This window comes from Arachis stenosperma, chromosome 9 (genome assembly GCF_014773155.1).
Source record: "Arachis stenosperma cultivar V10309 chromosome 9, arast.V10309.gnm1.PFL2, whole genome shotgun sequence".
NCBI lineage: Eukaryota > Viridiplantae > Streptophyta > Magnoliopsida > Fabales > Fabaceae > Arachis > Arachis stenosperma.
The window spans coordinates 104,107,753-104,127,688 of record NC_080385.1 but is presented as its reverse complement, the minus strand read 5'-3'; the positions used below and the strand labels follow the sequence as shown (position 1 = coordinate 104,127,688).

At 40.4% G+C, this 19,936-nt stretch overlaps 1 non-coding gene across 1 annotated transcript; it reads left to right on the top strand.

The window, feature by feature from the left end:
- Window positions 1-15,396: 15,396 nt before the first annotated feature.
- On the top strand, window positions 15,397-15,504 carry LOC130952315 (small nucleolar RNA R71). The gene has a single exon (XR_009074495.1). It is a non-coding gene; the product is annotated as a small nucleolar RNA R71 (small nucleolar RNA).
- Window positions 15,505-19,936: the final 4,432 nt, after the last annotated feature.

The following is a 19,936-nucleotide window of genomic DNA, read 5'->3' as shown; positions in this document are numbered from 1 at the left end:
AGCCCTTGTCCCCTTCTTTGAAGTATGCCTTCCTGGGAGAACAAGATACTTCCGGTGATTATTAGCTCCTCTCTGAGACATGAGGAAGAGGAGGCAGTACTTCAGGTACACAACAGTCATAAAATAGCTCTTGGGTGGATCATTAGTGATTTAAAGGGGATTACTGTAACCAAGTATATGCACAAGATCTTGCTTGAGGATGATGCTAAACTCGTTGTGCAACCACAGATGCGACTAAACCCAACCATGAAGGAAGTGGTCTAGAAAGAAGTGATGAAGCTTTAGAAAGCCAGGATTATTTACCCTATTTCTAATAGCTCATGGGCCTTGTACAAGTGGTTCCCAAGAAAAGAGGGATGACAATAATCAAGAGTGAAAAGAATGAGCTTATTCCTACAAGAACCGTCACAAGGTGGCATATGTGTATTGGCTATAGGAGGCTCAACAATGCTGCAAGAAAGGATCACTTCCCCTTGCCCTTCATTGATCAAATGCTTAAGAGGTTAGCTAGCCATGCTTACTATTGTTTTCTGGATGGATACCCTGGCTACAATCAGATTGCTATAGACCCTCAAGATCAGGAGAAGACAACGTTCACATGTCCCTTTAGAGTATTTGCTTACAGAAGGATGACGTTTGGACTCTGTAATGCCCTCGTAATTTTTCAGAGATGCATGCTCTCTATTTTCTCAGATATGGTTAAAAAGTTCATTGAGGTATTTATGGATGACTTCTCTATTTTTGGTGATTCTTTTAATTCTTACCTTAAACACCTATCCTTAGTCTTGAAACGGTGTCAAGAAACACATCTTGTTTTAAATTGGAAAAAATGCCACTTTTTGGTAACTGAAAGGATTGTTATTGTTCATTCGATTTCAAGCAAAGGAATAGAGGTTGACAAAGCTAAAGTGGAGGTAATTGAAAGATTACTACCACCTACTAATGTTAAGGAAATAAGGAGTTCCTTAGGATATGCAGGATTTTGCAGGAGGTTTATAGAGGACTTTTCTAAGATTGCTAAACCTTTGACCAACCTTTTGGTTGCTGACACTCCTTTTGTTTTTGATAATGATTGTTTGCATGCCTTTAAAATTCTAAAAGTAAGGCTTGTTTTTGCACCCATTATAGCCCCTTCCAACTGGAATTTACCATTTGAGTTAATGTGTGATGCCAATGATTATGCTATAGGGGTTGTCTTGGGGCAGAGGTAAGACAAGCTTATCCACGTCATTTACTATGCTAGTCATGTGTTAAATGACGAGCAAAAGAATTATACTACCACAGAGAAAGAATTAATGGCTGTAGTTTAGGCATTTGATAAATTTAGATCCTACTTAATTGGTTCCAAGGTTATTATTTATGTTGATCAAGCTACTCTTAAGTACCTTCTAACCAAGCAGGATTTTTAACCAAGATTGATTAGGTGGGTGCTGCTTCTTCAGAAGTTTGACATTGAGATTAGAGACAGAAAAGGGTCAGAGAATCAAGTAGTTGATCATCTTTCCAGGATAGAACCTGAAGAAGGGATGCCATCCACCATTGCTATGACTGAGACCTTTCCAGATGAGCAACTTTTCATGATTCAGAGGATCTGTGGTTTGCAGACATTGCGAACTACAAGGCCATGAGGTTCATCTCCAAGGAGTACACTAAATATCAAGTTAGAAAGCTTTTGAATGATGCAAAGTACTACTTGTTGGAAGAACCTTTTCTTTTTAAGAGATGCTCAGATGGTATGATCCGACGTTGTGTCTCAGATGAAAAATCACAGCAGATCTTCTGGCATTGTCACAGTTTTGAGTATGAAAGCCACTTTGGTGGTAAAAGAACAACCACCAAGGTTCTTTAAAGTAGTTTTTATTGGCCGACTCTTTTCCGAAAGTCACGGAAATTTGTAAGAAATTGTGACAAGTGTCAGAGAGCTGGGAATCTCCACAACAATCATGAGATACCATAGCAGGGGATTCTAGAGATTGAGTTGTTTGATGTGTATGGTATTGATTTCATAGGACCTTCCCCCCTCCATACTCAAACACTTATATCTTGGTGGCAATGGATTATGTGTCCAAGTGGATGGAAGCAATGGGTTTGCCCACCAATGATGCCAAAGTAGTGCTGAACTTTTTACAGAGATATATTTTCAGCCGATTTGGTGTCCCAACGACACTGATTAGTGATGGAGGAAGCCACTTTTACACAGACAGTTGGACTCACTTCTGTAGAGATATGGAGTCCGTCATAAAGTGGCAAACCCTTATCACCCTCAGACAAGTGGACAGGTTGAAGTCTCCAATAGGGAACTCAAGAGGATTCTGGAGAAGACTATGAATACTTCAAGGAAGGACTGGGCAAGGAAACTAGATGATGCTTTCTAGGCATACCAGACTACATTCAAGACTCTTATTGGAATGTCCCCATACCAGTTAGTTTATGGTAAGGCCTGCCACTTGCTAGTGGAGTTAGAGCACAGAGCATATTGGGCAACAAAGTTCCTGAACTTTAATGTTAAAGCTGCGAGAGTGAAGAGGTTGCCCCAACTAAATGAGCTTGATGAATTCAGAAACTCTGCTTATGAGAATGCCATGCTCTACAAGGAAAAGACCAAGATGTGACGTGACAAGAAGATAGCCACAAAGGCATTTCAGCCATGCTAGAAGGTTCTACTATTCAATTCTAGGCTCAAGCTCTTTCCCGAAAAGCTAAAGTCTCGATAGTCAGGACCTTTTGTGGTAACTGGAGTGTCGCCTTATGGTTTTGTGGAACTTCAAGAAGAGAACTTAGATAGAAGGTTCACAGTCAATGGCCAAAGGGTAAAGCACTATCTTGGAGGCGAGATCAATCGTAAGAGGTCCACTCATCTGCTCACTTAGCAGAACTAATCATCAAGCTAATAATGATAAAAAAGCACTTATTAGGAGGTAATTCAACCCTTAGTATTCTTGATTTCATGTTCAGTTTGATTCTCATTTCTTTTTTTTAATTTATTTATTTCTAATGGTTATTCTTAGTTTTTCCTTGGTTAAATAGTGTTTGGGGTCATGCAAAGTGTTTAGGATAGGACTAGGAGGAATCTGAAAGAGAAATAGAATACCCTAGAGAGCATTTTACTCGAGTGCTCTAGTGCTAAATGCCAGAATGATCGTTCAGCGCTAGAAAGGGCACAATTCTCAAAGAGCTCTCCGTTTGGGTGATGCTAAACACCAGGCTAGGCATTTAGCGCTGAAGAGAACGCAAATTGAGGTAGATTGACGTCGAATTGGGCGTTAAATGCTAGGCTGGGCATTTAGCACCAGGATTGGCAGCTAAGGTGCTGGCGTTAAATGCTAGGGAGGGTGTTAAACACCCTAGATGGCACACAAACCAAGACAATTGATGAGCGGATGTTTTATACGCTTTTTGGGGATAATTTCATGTAGATTTTAGTATGTTTTAATTAGTTTTTAATAGAATTTTATTAGTTTTTAAGCAAAAATCATATTTCTGGACTTTACTATGAGTGTGTGTATTTTTCGGTGATTTCAGGTATTTTCTGGCTGAAATTGAGGAAGCTGAGCAAAAATCTGACTTAGGCTGAAAAAGGACTGCTGATGCTGTTGGATCCTGACCTCCCTGCACTCGAAATGGATTTTCTGGAGCTACAAGAGTCCAATTGGCGCGCTCTCAACGGCGTTGGAAAGTAGACATCTAGGGCTTTCCAGCAATATATAATAGTCCATACTTTGCGCGAAGATAGATGACGTAACTTGGCATTGAACGCCAAGTACATGCTGCTGTCTGGAGTTAAACGCCAGAAACACGTCATGATCCGGAGTTGAACGCCCAAAACACGTCATAACTTGGAGTTTAACTCCAAGTAAAGCCTCTACTCGTGGATAGCTTTAGTCTCAGTCCCAGCACACACCAAGTGGGCCCCAGAAGTGGATTTCTGCACCAATTATCTTAGTTTACTCATATTCTGTAAACCTAGGTTACTAGTTTTACTATTTAAACAACTTTTAGAGAATTATTCTGTACCTCATGACATTCTCAGATCTAAATTACATACTTTTTGACGGCATGAGTCTCTAAACTCCATTGTTGGGGGTGAGGAGCTCTGCAGCGTCTCGATGAATTAATACAATTCCTTTATTTTCTATTCAAACACGCTTGTTCTTATCTAAGATGTTCATTCGCGCTTAATTATGGAGAGGGTGATGATCCGTGACACTCATCACCTTCCCCAAACCAAGAACGTGTGTCTGACAACCACCTCCGTTCTACATCAGACTGAATGAGTATCTCTTAGATTCATTACACAGAATCTTCGTGGTATAAGCCGGATTGATGGCGGCATTCATGAGAATCCGAAAGGTCTAAACCTTGTATGTGGTATTCCGAGTAGGATTCTGGGATTGAATGACTGTGATGAGCTTCAAACTCCTGAAGGCTGGGCGTTAGTGACAGACGCAAAAGAATCAATGGATTCTATTCCAACCTGATTGAGAACCGACAGATGATTAGCCGTGCTGTGACAGAGCATAGGAACGTTTTCACTGAGAGGATGGGAGGTAGCCATTGACAACGGTGACACCCTACATAGAGCTTGCCATGGAAGGGACTTTTCGTGAATTGAAGGATTTTAAGGAAGAGTTGAAGTTCGAAGGACAAAGCATCTCCAAAACTCCAACATATTTCTCATTACTGCACAACAAATAACGCTGTTATTCTCTTTTATTTTTATAATCAAATCTAGTAATTTCACTTATAATCTTATTGGCTTCCTGACTAAGATTAATAAAGTAAATATAGCTCGCTTCAAACCAATAATCTCCGTGGGATCGACCCTTACTCACGTAAGGTATTACTTGGACGACCCAGTGCACTTGCTGGTTAGTTGTGCGGATTACAAATTCGTGCACCAAATTTTTGGCGCCGTTGCCGGGGATTATTCGAGTTTGAACAACTAAAAGTTTATTTTATTTCTTAGATTAGGAATAATTTATTTTTATTTTTATTGTTATAGAGTCATTAAATCTTGATAGGATAGTTTCTTTTCAAAAATTTCTTTTCAAAATTTATTATTTTTCTTTTAATTAATTGCTAATTTTCGTGAGTTTAGTGTCTTGTTCTAAGTTTGGTGTCAATTGCATATCTCATATTTTTCTTTAAAATTTTCGACTTGTGTTCTTTGTTCTTCATTGATCTTCAAGTTGTTCTTGCTTATTTTTCTTGTTTGATCTTGAGTTTTTCTTGCTTTGTGTCTTTTCTTGTTTCACTTGTGTTCTTTTTTTTTTAGCATTAATTGGAATATCTAGAACAAGTGTTACATTTATTCCCAATTGGCTAGAGTATTGGTTTATATTCTTGATAATTGGGTATACGCTTTGGAACCTTTTTCAAAAATAATTTTTCTTGATTTAATCTTGTGCCAAACTTTAAGTTTGGTGTTTTCTTGTTAATATTTCATAATTTTCGAAAATTTTATTAAAGTTTTCTAAAAATTTTAAGTTTGGTGTTCTTCCTTTTGTTCTTGGTGTTCTTGTGAATCTTCAAGGTGTTCTTGAGTTTTTCTTGTGTCTTGATCTTAAAATTTTTAAGTTTGGTGTTCCTTGGTGTTTTCCCTCCAAAAATATTTTCGAAAATAAGGAGCATTGGATCTAAAAGTTTTAAGTCTTGTGTCTTTTGTGTGTTTTTCTCTTTCATCATAAAATTCAAAATTCAAAAAATTTTTATTTTCTAACTAATTTTGAACTACATTTTTCGAAAATTTTACATAAAAATTCAATTTTCAATTTCAAAATATTTCCACTTTCTTTTATTTATTTCGTTTTTATTCTATTTTATAAAAATTAATTTTTATAAAATAAATAATATCAACATATATACCATTTCTTTTATTTCAACATGGAATTAAGTGGGAATGAACAGTCCAAGAGGACTCTGGGGTCATATGCTAACCCCACTACTGCTTCATATGGGAGTAGTATCTGTATACCCTCCATTGGAGTTAGTAGCTTTGAGTTGAATCCTCAGCTCATTATCATGGTACAGCAAAACTGTCAGTATTCTGGTCTTCCACATGAAGAACCTACAGAGTTTTTGGCACAATTTTTGCAAATTGCTGACACAGTACATGATAAGAAAGTGGATCAGGATGTCTACAGATTATTACTGTTTCCATTTGCTGTAAAAGATCAAGCTAAGAGGTGGTTAAATAACCAGCCTAAGAACAGCATAAAAACATGGAAGCAGCTGTCAGAAAAATTCCTGAATCACTATTTCCCTCCAAAACGGATGACACAGCTAAGGCTAAGCATCCAAGGCTTCAACCAAGGAGATAATGAATCCCTTTATGACGCCTGGGAGAGATACAGAGAGATGCTAAGAAAATGCCCCTCTGAAATGTTTTCAGAATGGGTGCAATTAGACATCTTCTACTACGGGCTTACAGAAAAAGCTCAGATTTCTTTAGACCACTCAGCTGGTGGATCTATACATATTAGAAAAATAATTGAAGAGGCTCAAGAGCTTATTGACACAGTTGCCAGAAATCAACATCTGTACCTAAGCAGTGAATCTTCCATGAAAGAAGAAGCTAAAACAGTAACTGCTGAACTCAGTCCGGTGGATCAGGCTAATGAATTCAATCAGCAATTAGACTTTCTAACTCAGCAGCTAGTCGAATTCAAGGAAATATTACAGGAAACAAGAATGGCCAACAGGAACATGGAAGCACAATTAAAGCAGACAGAAAAGCAACTGTCAAAACAAATAACAGAAGAATGTCAAGCAGTTCAATTAAGGAGTGGGAAAACATTAAAAACCTCACTTCAAAGCAGCAGGAAACCAAGAAATGAACAGATAGATACTCAAAATCCCTCTGAGGACAATCAGAGCCCAGAGAGGAATAAAGCTGGCGCTGAACGCCCAGACCATGCTCATTCCTGGCGTTCAACGCCAGAAACAAGCATGAATCCGGCGTTGAACGCCCAAAGGGAGCATGGTTCTGGCGTTCAAACGCCAGTAACAAACAAGGAAATGGCGTCTAATGCCACTCCAGCTCCCACCACTAGCATTCAAATACCAGTGGGGAATCAGTCACATACAAGTGCTGATAACAACCCTTCTAAAAAGGCTTCCCAACCCACTTCTGTAGGTAATAAACCTGCAGCAACTAAGGTTGAGGAATACAAAGCCAAAATGCCTTATCCTCAAAAACTCCGCCAAGCGGAACAGGATAAGCAATTTGCCCGCTTTGCAGACTATCTCAGGACTCTTGAAATAAAGATTCCATTTGCAGAAGCACTTGAGCAAATACCCTCTTATGCTAAGTTCATGAAAGAAATCTTAAGTCATAAGAAGGATTGGAGGGAAACTGAAAAAGTTTACCTCACTGAAGAATGCAGTGCAGTCATTCTGAAAAGCTTACCTGAGAAGCTTAAAGATCCTGGGAGCTTTATGATACCATGCACATTAGAGGGCACTTGCACCAAGCAAGCTTTATGTGATCTTGGGGCAAGTATCAACCTAATACCTGCATCTACTATTAGAAATCTTGGTTTAACTGAAGAAATCAAACCAACCAGGATATGTCTTCAACTTGCTGATGGCTCCATTAAATACCCATCAGGTGTGATTGAGGACATGATTGTCAAGGTTGGGCCATTTGCCTTTCCTACTGACTTTGTGGTGCTGGAAATGGAGGAGCACAAGAGTGCAACTCTCATTCTAGGAAGACCTTTCCTAGCAACTGGCCGAACCCTCATTGACGTCCAAAAAGGGGAAGTAACCTTGAGAGTCAATGAGGAGGAGTTCAAGTTGAATGTTGTCAAAGCCATGCAACATCCAGACACCCCAAATGACTGCATGAGTGTTGATATTATTGACTCTCTGGTAAGAGAGGTCAATATGGCTGAGAGTCTCGAATCAGAGCTAGAGGACATCTTTAAAGACGTTCAGCCTGATCTGGAGGAGTCAGAGAAAATAGTAGAACCTCTGAAAATCCCTCAGGAAGAGGAAAAACCTCCTAAACCCGAGCTCAAACCATTACCACCTTCCCTAAAATATGCATTTTTGGGAGAAGGTGATACCTTTCCTGTAATCATAAGCTCTACCTTAGAGCCACAGGAAGAGGAAGCACTAATTCAAGTGCTAAGGACACACAAGACAGCTCTTGGGTGGTCCATCAGTGATCTCAAAGGCATTAGCCCAGCTAGATGCATGCACAAAATCTTACTGGAGGGTGACGCCAAGCCAGTGGTTCAACCACAAAGGCGGCTGAACCCAGCCATGAAGGAAGTAGTGCAGAAAGAGGTTACTAAATTACTAGAGGCTGGGATTATTTATCCTATTTCTGACAGCCCCTGGGTGAGCCCTGTCCAAGTCGTCCCTAAGAAAGGTGGCATGACAGTGGTTCATAATGAAAAAAATGAATTGGTTCCTACAAGAACAGTTACTGGGTGGCGTATGTGTATTGATTACAGAAGGCTCAATACAGCCACCAGAAAGGATCATTTTCCTTTACCATTCATAGACCAGATGCTAGAAAGACTAGCAGGTCATGAATACTACTGCTTCCTGGATGGATATTCAGGTTATAATCAAATTGCAGTAGATCCCCAGGATCAGGAGAAAACGGCGTTCACATGCCCATCTGGAGTATTTGCATACAGAAGGATGCCATTTGGCCTGTGCAATGCACCTGCAACCTTTCAGAGGTGCATGCTCTCAATTTTCTCTGATATGGTGGAAAAATTTCTGGAAGTCTTCATGGATGACTTTTCAGTGTTTGGAGACTCATTCAGCTCCTGTCTTAACCATTTAGCACTTGTTCTAAAGAGATGCCAAGAGACCAACCTGGTTTTAAACTGGGAAAAGTGTCACTTTATGGTGACTGAAGGAATTGTCCTTGGGCACAAAATCTCGAACAAGGGAATAGAGGTGGATCAAGCTAAAGTTGAAGTAATTGAAAAATTACCACCACCCACCAATGTTAAGGCAATCAGAAGCTTTCTGGGGCATGCAGGATTCTATAGGAGGTTCATAAAGGATTTTTCAAAAATCGCCAAACCTCTAAGCAACCTGCTAGCTGCTTGGTGCACGAAATTGTGATCAATACTTTTCAAAACATAAACAATCCCTAGTAATGGCTCCAAAGACTTGGTGCTCAATACCATGGCATAAACACAACTTCGCACAACTAACCAGCAAGTGCACTGGGTCGTCCAAGTAATAAACCTTACGCGAGTAAGGGTCGATCCCACGGAGATTGGTGGTATGAAGCAAGCTATGGTCATCTTGTAAATCTCAGTCAGGCAGACTCAAATGGGTATAGTGATAAACGAATAAAGCATAAAGATAAAGATAGAGATACTTATGTATATCATTGGTGTAAGAGCTTCAGACAAGCGTATGAAGATGCCTTCCCTTCCGTCTCTCTGCTTTCCTACTGCCTTCATTCAATCCTTCTTACTCCTTTCCATGGCAAGCTCGTGTAGGGTTTCACTGTTGTCAGCAGCTACCTCCCATCCTCTCAGTGAAAATACGTCCCTGATGCTCTGTCACAGCATAGGCTAATCATCTGTCGGTTCTCGTTCAGGCCGGAATAATATCCATTGATACTTTTGCGTCTGTCACTAACGCCCTAGCCTGCTAGGAGTTTGAAGCACGTCACAGTGATTCAATCATTGAATCCTACTCAGAATACCACAGACAAGGTTAGACCTTCCGGATTCTCTTGAATGCCGCCATCAGTTCTTGCCTATACCACGAGGACTCTGATCTCACGGAATGGCTGGCTCGTTTGTCAGGCGAGCACTCGGTTGTCAGGCGATCAACCATGCATCATGCAATCAGAAATCCAAGAGATAAACACTAGGCCTCAGATGCTTGTAGAACAAGAGTGGTTGTCAGTCACCTTGTTCATGGGTGAGAATGGTGATGGGCGTCAATCATCACCTTCATCAAGTTGAAGAACAAGTGATATCTTGGACAAAGAACAAGCGGAATTGAATAGAAGAACAATAGTAATTGCATTAATACTCGAGGTACAGCAGAGCTCCACACCTTAATCTATGGTGTGTAGAAACTCCACCGTTGAAAATACATAAGAACAAAGTCTAGGCATGGCCGAATGGCCAGCCTCCCAAAAGAGGGTTCAATCATAAAAACATGATCAAAAGATTCCTTCCAAATACAATAGTAAAAGGTCCTATATATAGAAAACTAGTAGCCTAGGGTGTACAGAGATGAGTAAATGACATAGAAATCCACTTCCGGGCCCACTTGGTGTGTGCTTGGGCTGAGCAATGAAGCATTTTCGTGTAGAGACTCTCCTTGGAGTTAAACGCCAGCTTTAGTGCCAGTTTGGGCGTTTAACTCCCAATTAGGTGCCAGTTCCGGCGTTTAACGCTGGAATTTCTTGAGGTGACTTTGAACGCCGGTTTGGGCCATCAAATCTTGGGCAAAGTATGGACTATCATATATTGCTGGAAAGCCCAGGATGTCTACTTTCCAACGCCGTTAAGAGCGCGCCAATTGGGCTTCTGTAGCTCCAGAAAATCCACTTCGAGTGCAGGGAGGTCAGAATCCAACAGCATCTGCAGTCCTTTTGAGTCTCTGGATCAGATTTTTGCTCAGATCCCTCAATTTCAGCCAGAAAATACCTGAAATCACAGAAAAACACACAAACTCATAGTAAAATCCAGAAAAGTGAATTTTAATTAAAAACTAATAAAAATATACTAAGAACTCAACTAAAACTACCAAAAACATACTAAAAACAATGCCAAAAAGCGTACAAATTATCCGCTCATCACAACACCAAACTTAAATTGTTGCTTGTCCCCAAGCAACTGAAAATCAAATAAGATAAAAAGAAGAGAATATGCAATGAACTCCAAAAACATCTATGAAGATCAGTATTAATTAGATGAGCGGGGCTTTTAGCTTTTTGCCTCTGAATAGTTTTGGCATCTCACTTTATCCTTTGGAATTCAGAATGATTGGCTTCTTTAGGAACTCAGAATCCGGATAGTGTTATTGATTCTCCTAGTTAAGTATGATGATTCTTGAACACAGCTACCTTATGAGTCTTGGCTGTGGCCCAAAGCACTCTGTCTTCCAGTATTACCACCGGATACATACATGCCACAGACACATAATTGGGTGAACCTTTTCAGATTGTGACTCAGCTTTGCTAGAGTCCCCAATTAGAGGTGTCCAGGGTTCTTAGGCACACTCTTATTTGCTTTGGATCACAACTCTTATTCTTTTCTTTTTCTTTCTTTTTCTCCCTTTTTTTTTCGGTTTTTTTTTTCGCTTGCTTTCTTTTCTTCTTTTTTTTGTATTCACTGCTTTTTCTTGCTTCAAGAATCATTTTTATGATTTTTCAGATCCTCAGTAACATGTCTCCTTTTTTATCATTCTTTCAAGAGCCAACATTCATGATCCTCAAATTCAAAAGACATATGCACTGTTTAAGCATACATTCAGAAGACAAAAGTAATGCCACCACATCAAAATAATTAAACTATTATAAAATTCAGAATTCATGCAATTCTTTTCTTTTTCAATTAAGCACGTTTTTATTCAAGAAAGGTGATGGATTCATAGGACATTCATAACTTTAAGGCATAGACACTAAGACACTAATGATCACAAAACACAAACATGGATAAACATAAGCATAAAATTCGAAAAACAGAAGAATAAAGAACAAGGAAATCAAGGAACGGGTCCACCTTAGTGATGGCGGCTCTTTCTTCCTCTTGAAGATCCTATGGAGTGCTTGAGCTCCTCAATGTCTCTTCCTTGTCTTTGTTGCTCCTCTCTCATGATTCTTTGATCTTCTCTAATTTCATGGAGGAGAATGGAGTGTTCTTGATGCTCCACCCTTAGTTGTCCCATGTTGGAACTCAATTCTCCTAGGGAGGTGTTTACTTGCTCCCAATAGTCTTGTGGAGGAAAGTGCATCCCTTGAGGCATCTCAGGGATCTCTTGATGAGAGGGGTCTCTTGTGTGTTCCATCCTTTTCTTGGTGATGGGCTTGTCCTCATCAATGGGGGTATCTCCTTCTATGTCAACTCCAACTGAATAACAGAGGTGACAAATGAGATGAGGAAAGGCTAGCCTTGCTAAGGTGGAAGACTTGTCCGCCACTTTATAGAGTTCTTGGGCTATAACCTCATGAACTTCCACTTCTTCTCCAATCATGATGCTATGAATCACGATGGCCCGGTCTAGAGTAACTTCGGACCGGTTGCTAGTGGGAATGATTGAGCGTTGAATGAACTCTAACCATCCTTTAGCCACGGGCTTGAGGTCATGCCTTCTCAATTGGACCGGCTTGCCTCTTGAATCTCTCTTCCATTGTGCGCCCTCTTCACATATAACTGTGAGGACTTGGTCCAACCTTTGATCAAAGTTGACCCTTCTTGTGTAAGGATGTTCATCTCCTTGCATCATAGGCAAGTTGAACGCTACCCTCACACTTTCCGGACTAAAATCCAAGTATTTCCCCCGAACCATAGTAAGATAATTCTTTGGATCCGGGTTCACACTTTGATCATGGTTCTTGGTGATCCATGCATTGGCATAGAACTCTTGAACCATCAAGATTCCGACTTGTTGAATGGGGTTGGTAAGTACTTCCCATCCTCTTCTTCGGATCTCATGGCGGATCTCCGGATATTCACCCTTTTTGAGTGAAAAGGGGACCTCGGGGATCACCTTCTTCAAGGCCACAACTTCATAGAAGTGGTCTTGATGCACCCTTGAGATGAATCTATCCATCTCCCATGACTCGGAGGTGGAAGCTTTTGCCTTCCCTTTCCTCTTTCTAGAGGTTTCTCCGGCCTTGGATGCCATAAATGGTTATGGAAAACGAAAAAACAACGCTTTTACCACACCAAACTTAAAATGTTTGCTCGTCCTCGAGCAAAAGAAGAAAGAAGAGAGTAGAAGAAGAAGAAATGATGAAGAAGGGGGGTGGTGGTGTATTCGGCCAAAGAGGGGGAGAAGTGTTGTTTAGGTTGTGTGAAAATGAAGGGGTGAAGAAGGGTTTATATAGGAGAGAGGGGAGATGAGGTTCGGCCATTATGGGTGGGTTTGGGAGGGAAAGTGGTTTGAATTTGAAGGGTGAGGTTGGTGGGGTTTTATGAAGGATGGATGTGAGTGGTGAAGAGAAAGATGGGATTTGATAGGTGAAGGGTTTTTGGGGAAGAGGTGTTGAGGTGATTGGTGAATGGGGGAAGAAGAGAGAGAGTGGTGGTGGGGTCCTGTGGGGCCCACAGATCCTGTGGTGTCAAGGAAAAGTCATCCCTGCACCAAATGGCATCAAAATTCACGTTTTGAGCCATTGCTGGCGTTAAACGCCGGGCTGGTGCCCATTCCTGGCGTTTAACGCCAGATTCTTGCCCTCTTCTGGCGTTTAACGCCAGTCTGGTGCCCCTTTCTGGCGTTAAACGCCCAGAATGGTGCCAGACTGGGCGTTAAACGCCCAACTGCTAGGTTTACTGGCATTTGAACGCCAGCAACATCTTCCTCCAGGGTGTGCTGTTTTTCTTCCTGTTTTTCATTCTGTTTTTGCTTTTTCAATTAATTTTGTGACTTCTTATGATCATCAACCTACAAAATAACAAAAGAAAATATGTAAAATATAACATTGGGTTGCCTCCCAACAAGCGCTTCTTTAATGTCAGTAGCTTGACAGAAGGCTCTCATGGAGCCTCACAGATACTCAGAGCAATGTTGGAACCTCCCAACACCAAACTTAGAGTTTGAATGTGGGGGTTCAACACCAAACTTAGAGTTTGGTTGTGGCCTCCCAACACCAAACTTAGAGTTTGACTGTGGGGGCTCTGTTTGTCTCTGATTTGAGAGAAGCTCTTCATGCTTCTTCCCCATGGTGACAGAGGGATATCCTTGAGCCTTAAACACAAAGGATTCTTCATTCACTTGAATGATCAGTTCACCTCCATCAACATCAATCACAGCCCTTGCTGTGGCTAGGAAGGGTCTGCCAAGGATGATAGATTCATCCATGCATTTCCCAGTCTCTAGGACTATGAAATCAGTAGGGATGTAATGGTCTTCAATCTTAACCAAAACATTCTCTACAAGTCCATAAGCTTGTTTTCTTGAGTTGTCTGCCATCTCTAGTGAGATTCTTGCAGCTTGTACCTCAAAGATCCTTAGCTTCTCCATTACTGAGAGAGGCATGAGGTTTACACTTGACCCTAAGTCACACAGAGCCTTCTTGAAGGTCATGGTGCCTATGGTACAAGGTATGGAAAACTTCCCAGGATCTTGTCTCTTTTGAGGTAGTTTCTGCCTAGACAAGTCATCCAGTTCTTTGGTGAGCAAAGGAAGTTCATCCTTCCAAGTCTCATTTCCAAATAACTTGTCATTTAGCTTCATGATTGCTCCAAGGTATTTAGCAACTTGCTCTTCAGTGACATACTCATCCTCTTCAGAGGAAGAATACTCATCAGAGCTCATGAAAGGCAGAAGTAAGTCCAATGGAATCTCTATGGTCTCATTTTGAGCCTCAAATTCCCATAGTTCCTCATTGGGGAACTCATTGGAGGTCAGTGCACGCCCATTGAAGTCTTCCTCAGTGGCGTCCACTTCATCTCCTTCCTCTCCAAATTCGGCCATGGTTATGGCTTTGCACTCTCCTTTTGGATTTTCTTCTGTATTGCTTGGGAGAGTACTAGGAGGGAGTTCAGTAACTTTCTTGCTCAGCTGTCCCACTTGTCCCTCCAAATTTCTGATGGAGGACCTTGTTTCATTCATGAAACTTTGAGTGGTTTTGATTAGATCAGAGACCATTGTTGCTAAGTCAGAGGTATTCTGCTTAGAACTCTCTGTCTGTTGCTGAGAAGATGATGGAAAAGGCTTGTTATTGCCAAGCCTGTTCCTTCCACCATTATTGTTATTGAAACCTTGTTGAGGTCTCTCTTGATTCTTCCATGAGAAATTTGGGTGATTTCTCCATGAAGAATTATAGGTGTTTCCATAGGGTTCTCCTAGGTAATTCACCTCTTCCATTGAAGGGTTCTCAGGATCATAAGCTTCTTCCTCAGATGAAGCTTCCTTAGTACTGCCAGGTGCATTTTGCATTCCGGACAGACTTTGAGAAATTAGATTGACTTGTTGGGTCAATATCTTGTTCTGAGCCAGTATGGCATTCAGAGTGTCAATCTCAAGAACTCCTTTCTTCTGACTAGCCCCATTGTTCACAGGATTTCTTTCAGAAGTGTACATGAATTGGTTATTTGCAACCATTTCAATGAGCTCTTGAGCTTCTGTAGGCGTCTTCTTCAGATGAAGAGATCCTCCAGCAGAGCTATCCAAAGACATCTTGGATAGTTCAGAGAGACCATCATAGAAAATACCTATGATGCTCCATTCAGAAAGCATGTCAGAAGGACACTTTCTGATTAATTGTTTGTATCTTTCCCAAGCTTCATAGAGGGATTCTCCATCCTTCTGTCTGAAGGTTTGGACTTCCACTCTAAGCTTACTCCATCTTTGTGGTGGAAAGAACTTTGCCAAGAAGGCATTGACTAGCTTTTCCCAAGAGTCCAGGCTTTCTTTAGGTTGAGAGTCCAACCATATTCTAGCTCTGTCTCTTACAGCAAAAGGGAATAGCATCAGTCTATAGATCTCAGGGTCTACCCCATTAGTCTTGACTGTGTCACAGATTTGCAAGAATTCAGCTAAGAACTGATGAGGATCTTCCATTGGAAGTCCATGAAACTTGCAATTCTGTTGCATTAGAGAAACTAATTGAGGTTTAAGCTCAAAGTTGTTTGCTCCAATGGCAGGGATAGAGATGCTTCTCCCATAGAAGTCGGGAGTAGGTGCAGTAAAGTCACCCAGCACCTTCCTTGCATTGTTGGCATTGTTGTTGTTTTCAGCTGCCATGTGTTCTTCTTCCTTCAAGAATTCGGTCAGGTCCTTTAAAGAGAGTTGTGCTTTGGCTTCTCTTAGCTTTCTCTTCAAGGTCTTTTCAGGTTCAGGATCAGCTTCAACAAGAATGCCTTTGTCTCTGCTCCTGCTCATATGAAAGAGAAGAGAACAAGAAAGTGTGGAATCCTCTATGTCACAGTATAGAGATTCCTTGAAGTGTCAGAGGAAAAGAAAAATAGAAGAAGAGAAGGTAGAAGAATTCGAACTTGATTAGATAGAGTTCAAATTGTGCATTGAGAAGGAGTAGTACTCCATAAATAGAAGGATGTGGGAAGGAGGGAAGAGAATTTTTGAAAATTCAATAAAAAAAAATGTTGATAATTTTCGAAAATTGAAAGTGGAAAAGAAATCAAGTGATTTTTGAAAAAGATTTTGAATTTAGAAATTAGAAGGATTTGATTGAAAACTATTTTGAAAAAGATGTGATTAAAAAGATTTGACTGAAAAGTTATGGTTTTAAAAAGATGTGATTGAGAAGATATGATTTGAAAACAATTTTAAAAAAAATTTGATTTTGAAAATTAGTGACTTGCCTAACAAGAAAAGATATGATTCAAACATTAAACCTTTCTCAACAGAAAAGGTAACAAATTTGAGATGTTCAATCAAATCATTAATTGTTAGTAAGTATCTTTGAAAAAAGAAAGAAATTGATTTTGAAAACATTTGATTGAAAAGATATGATTTGAAAAAGATTTGATTTTGAAAAACTTTGAAAACTTAAAAAAAAAATTGATTTGAAAACAAAATCTTCCCCTTAGCACCATCCTGGCGTTAAACGCCCAGAATGGTATACATTCTGGCGTTTAACGCCCAAAATGCACCCTTTTTGGGCGTTAAACGCCCAACCAGGTACCCTGACTGGCGTTTAAACGCCAGTCTGTCTTCTTCACTGGGCATTTTTGAATGCTTAGCTTTTTCTGTATAATTCCTCTGCAGTATGTTCTGAATCTTCAATTCCTTGTATTATTGACTTGAAAAGACACAAATAAAAAATATTTTTGGATTTTTAATAATCAAAATGCAACAAGAATCAAATAACAATGCATGCAAGACACCAAACTTAGCAGTTTGTATACTACTGACACTATATGAGACACATAAACACTCAAGTCAAAAGAATTCAAAGATCAGAGTAAGAAATCATCAAAAATTACTTGAAGATCCTTAAGACACATGAATGAATGCATGTAATTGACACCAAACTTAAGATGAGACACTAGACTCAAGTAAGAAACATAAAATCTTTTTGGTTTTTATGATTTTGTGATTTTTTGTATTTTTCGAAAATTAAGTGGAAAAGAAAAAATATCAAAATTCTTAATGAGAATTCCAGGAATCAGTGCAATGCTAGTCTAAGACTCCGGTCCAGGAATTAGACATGGCTTCACAGCCAGCCAAGCTTTCAAAGAAAGCTTCGGTCCAAAACACTAGACATGGCCAAAGGCCAGCCAAGCCTTAGCAGATCATTGCTCCAATAGCAAGATTGATAGAGATCAACAAGCTATTGTGATGATCAGTTGAAACCTCGGTCCAATAAGATTAGACATGGCTTTTCAGCCAGCCAGATTTCAACAAATCATCATGAAACACTAGAATTCATCTTCAAGAATTTCGAAAAAAAAATAAATGCCTAATCTAAGCAACAAGATGAACCGTCAGTTGTCCATACACAAGAACAATCCCCGGCAACGGCGCCAAAAACTTGGTGCACGAAATTGTGATCAATACTTTTCAAAACATAAACAATCCCTAGTAATGGCTCCAAAGACTTGGTGCTCAATACCATGGCATAAACACAACTTCGCACAACTAACCAGCAAGTGCACTGGGTCGTCCAAGTAATAAACCTTACGCGAGTAAGGGTCGATCCCACGGAGATTGGTGGTATGAAGCAAGCTATGGTCATCTTGTAAATCTCAGTCAGGCAGACTCAAATGGGTATAGTGATAAACGAATAAAGCATAAAGATAAAGATAGAGATACTTATGTATATCATTGGTGTAAGAGCTTCAGACAAGCGTATGAAGATGCCTTCCCTTCCGTCTCTCTGCTTTCCTACTGCCTTCATTCAATCCTTCTTACTCCTTTCCATGGCAAGCTCGTGTAGGGTTTCACTGTTGTCAGCAGCTACCTCCCATCCTCTCAGTGAAAATACGTCCCTGATGCTCTGTCACAGCATAGGCTAATCATCTGTCGGTTCTCGTTCAGGCCGGAATAATATCCATTGATACTTTTGCGTCTGTCACTAACGCCCTAGCCTGCTAGGAGTTTGAAGCACGTCACAGTGATTCAATCATTGAATCCTACTCAGAATACCACAGACAAGGTTAGACCTTCCGGATTCTCTTGAATGCCGCCATCAGTTCTTGCCTATACCACGAGGACTCTGATCTCACGGAATGGCTGGCTCGTTTGTCAGGCGAGCACTCGGTTGTCAGGCGATCAACCATGCATTATGCAATCAGAAATCCAAGAGATAAACACTAGGCCTCAGATGCTTGTAGAACAAGAGTGGTTGTCAGTCACCTTGTTCATGGGTGAGAATGGTGATGGGCGTCAATCATCACCTTCATCAAGTTGAAGAACAAGTGATATCTTGGACAAAGAACAAGCGGAATTGAATAGAAGAACAATAGTAATTGCATTAATACTCGAGGTACAGCAGAGCTCCACACCTTAATCTATGGTGTGTAGAAACTCCACCGTTGAAAATAGATAAGAACAAAGTCTAGGCATGGCCGAATGGCCAGCCTCCCAAAAGAGGGTTCAATCATAAAAACATGATCAAAAGATTCCTTCCAAATACAATAGTAAAAGGTCCTATATATAGAAAACTAGTAGCCTAGGGTGTACAGAGATGAGTAAATGACATAGAAATCCACTTCCGGGCCCACTTGGTGTGTGCTTGGGCTGAGCAATGAAGCATTTTCGTGTAGAGACTCTCCTTGGAGTTAAACGCCAGCTTTAGTGCCAGTTTGGGCGTTTAACTCCCAATTAGGTGCCAGTTCCGGCGTTTAACGCTGGAATTTCTTGAGGTGACTTTGAACGCCGGTTTGGGCCATCAAATCTTGGGCAAAGTATGGACTATCATATATTGCTGGAAAGCCCAGGATGTCTACTTTCCAACGCCGTTAAGAGCGCGCCAATTGGGCTTCTGTAGCTCCAGAAAATCCACTTCGAGTGCAGGGAGGTCAGAATCCAACAGCATCTGCAGTCCTTTTGAGTCTCTGGATCAGATTTTTGCTCAGATCCCTCAATTTCAGCCAGAAAATACCTGAAATCACAGAAAAACACACAAACTCATAGTAAAGTCCAGAAAAGTGAATTTTAATTAAAAACTAATAAAAATATACTAAGAACTCAACTAAAACTACCAAAAACATACTAAAAACAATGCCAAAAAGCGTACAAATTATCCGCTCATCACTGCTGACACGCCATTTATCTTTGATAAAGAGTGTCTGCAGGCATTTGAGACCCTGAAAGCTAAATTGGTCTCAGCACCAATCATCTCTGCACCAAATTGGGCATTGCCATTTGAATTAATGTGTGATGCCAGTGACCATGCCATTGCTGCAGTGTTGGGACAAAGGCATGACAAGCTTCTGCACGTCATTTACTATACCAGCCATGTTTTAAATGATGCACAAAAAAATTACACAACCACAGAAAAAGAGCTACTTGCAGTAGTTTACGCCATTGACAAATTCAGATCCTATTTAGTAGGATCAAAAGTGATTGTGTATACAGATCATGCGGCTCTTAAATATCTACTCACAAAGCAGGATTCAAAACCCAGACTTATAAGATGGGTGCTGCTTCTGCAGGAGTTTGATATAGAAATAAGAGACAGAAAAGGAACAGAGAATCAAGTAGCAGATCACCTGTCCCGAATAGAACCAGTGGAAGGGGCGTCCCTCCCTCTCACTGAGATCTCTGAAACCTTTCCGGATGAGCAACTCTATGCCATCCAGGAAGT